At 62.6% G+C, this 2,500-nt stretch overlaps 1 non-coding gene across 1 annotated transcript; it reads left to right on the top strand.

Annotated features, from left to right (window-relative positions):
• The first annotated feature begins 1,989 nt into the window (after positions 1-1,989).
• On the top strand, positions 1,990-2,143 carry LOC140473951 (5.8S ribosomal RNA). Its single transcript, XR_011958731.1, has one exon. It is a non-coding gene; the product is annotated as a 5.8S ribosomal RNA (ribosomal RNA).
• The last annotated feature ends 357 nt before the right edge of the window (positions 2,144-2,500 follow it).

Below are 2,500 nucleotides of genomic sequence, written 5' to 3'. Positions count from 1 at the left end.
CTCGCGAGGGTGGTTTCGGGGCCAGCAGGAGAGCTCGTCGGGGTAGCAGGCCCTGCAGCCGTGGTCACCGCCAAACCCCCACAACTCGAGCAAGTGAAAAAAAAAGTAACAGGAGCGAAAGCATCTCTGTCGGCTTGGGGGTACGCCCGTTTCCGTTTCAACTTGTCTCGCGAGGGTGGTTTCGGGGCCAGCAGGAGAGCTCGTCGGGGTAGCAGGCCCTGCAGCCGTGGTCACCGCCAAACCCCCACAACTCGAGCAAGTGAAAAAAAAAAGTAACAAATAAGAAAGGATCGTCGGCTTGGGGGTACGCCCGTTTCCGTTTCAACTTGTCTCGCGAGGGTGGTTTCGGGGCCAGCAGGAGAGCTCGTCGGGGTAGCAGGCCCTGCAGCCGTGGTCACCGCCAAACCCCCACAACTCGAGCAAGTGAAAAAAAAAGTAACAAATAAGAAAGGATCGTCGGCTTGGGGGTACGCCCGTTTCCGTTTCAACTTGTCTCGCGAGGGTGGTTTCGGGGCCAGCAGGAGAGCTCGTCGGGGTAGCAGGCCCTGCAGCCGTGGTCACCGCCAAACCCCCACAACTCGAGCAAGTGAAAAAAAAAAGTAACAAATAAGAAAGGATCTCTGTCGGCTTGGGGGTACGCCCGTTTCCGTTTCAACTTGTCTCGCGAGGGTGGTTTCGGGGCCAGCAGGAGAGCTCGTCGGGGTAGCAGGCCCTGCAGCCGTGGTCACCGCCAAATCCCCACAACTCGAGCAAGTGAAAAAAAAAGTAACAAATAAGAAAGGATCGTCGGCTTGGGGGTACGCCCGTTTCCGTTTCAACTTGTCTCGCGAGGGTGGTTTCGGGGCCAGCAGGAGAGCTCGTCGGGGTAGCAGGCCCTGCAGCCGTGGTCACCGCCAAACCCCCCACAACTGTTGGGCGCCTACCTGCGCGGGGCAGGAGGACACTTTCCGATTTCAAATCTCCGTTTGCCGAGTCCACCCCGAACGCACGCGGGCGGGCGGGTTCGCATCACCCTTCGTCACAAGGGGCGAAGCCCGTTCCACCGTCTCGTCAGTAGTGCCGACCGGTCTGTGATCGACGAGGGGAGCCACACCAGGTCCGGCCCTGCTGCTTGGCGGCACCGCGTCGTCGGGAGCTCGCGACAGACGGAGGGTTTCGGTGTACTCTCCAGCCACGGGAAACGAAGCCGGTGATGCAGGCGCCGGTCTTTCGCTCCCAAATCGGCTGGGTTTACATCGTTGCTATCTAGTCACGCTCCCTTCAAACCCGACGGGGTACCTATTCCCCTCACCCGTCTGTGCGTATACAGCCTCTTTGCACTTGCGGGATGGGGGTGGTGGTTTAAAGACTCTCGAGTTGCCGCCCGTCGGTCTCCGAGCTCCGTGCAGTAGTGATCCCCAGCGAACTGCCAGCAGGGCGAACGAGCGATCCCGCTCTCGGTCGGGGCGCCTGGCGTCGATCGGTGGTCGGTGGCTTGCGGGCAAGCTGCGCTGTGAGTGTGGGAACGAGTATGACGAGCCGTTGCCGCGACTCCCAGTCCACCTCGGCGGTGGCTGGGCCGGGCGGGCGTCTGCTCGGGCGAGTGCCGCCCCCGCCTCCTCGCAGGAAGTCCGCTCGCCGACACGCCGCCACGTGCACGCGTCAGTGACGCTGCCGAACCGATGGCCGGTGCCCGTTCCCGCCTCTGCTTTTCCTAGGGCAAAGCTGCTGCACGCCTCGTGATACTAGGCGGGCGACATGGTGGCGGTGATCCTGCCTCCGTCGCTGCGGTGCGTTGGGGCACGCATCGCCTCTTGGGCGCCCTGTCCTCCTCCCCCCAATAGACGTATGTTTCTGCGGGCCGCACCAGGATGGTGCTCCCCATCGCTTCACGCCACCCTGCTCCGCCCGCACGCCGGCGTGCAGGTGGCTGTAGCTCAAGGTGGGGAGCGTATGTGCGGTCCGGGTCGCTTTCCTCTGGCGAGGGAGAGACCTAAAACAAACTCAGACAACTCTTGACGGTGGATCACTCGGCTCGTGCGTCGATGACGAACGCAGCTAGCTGCGAGAATTAATGTGAATTGCAGGACACATTGATCATCGACACTTTGAACGCACTTTGCGGCCCCGGGTTCTTCCCGGGGCCACGCCTGTCTGAGGGTCGTTTGGCAATCAATCGCACTCGCCTTGGCTGGCGAGAGCGCGGCTGGGGTGTCGCAGAGGACCCGTCCTCTTTGTCCCCCTAAGTTCAGACTCCGGAGCCCTCCGGCGTCGGAGCGCTTGGCCTTTCCCCCCCACCCTGCACATTCCGTTCGTCAGGCTCGACGCCATCCCCCCGCCGGGGAGCGCGGCCTGGCGTCCGTCTGTGTCGTGGCAGTGGGGCCAGCACGGCTGTCACCGGTCCCAGAATGGCTGTCGGTGGTTCACACTGTGTGTGTGTGCCAACCCTCCTGGTCTCTGGGACACGGAGCTGCCACGAAGTGTTGAGCCTCCAGTGGGGGGTCTGCCTAAGCTCTGCACG

The sequence above is a fragment of the Chiloscyllium punctatum genome, unplaced genomic scaffold, assembly GCF_047496795.1.
Source record: "Chiloscyllium punctatum isolate Juve2018m unplaced genomic scaffold, sChiPun1.3 scaffold_788, whole genome shotgun sequence".
Taxonomy (NCBI): Eukaryota; Metazoa; Chordata; class Chondrichthyes; order Orectolobiformes; family Hemiscylliidae; genus Chiloscyllium; species Chiloscyllium punctatum.
Note: the sequence above shows the minus strand (reverse complement) of the source record. Positions and strands in the feature narration are given on the sequence as shown.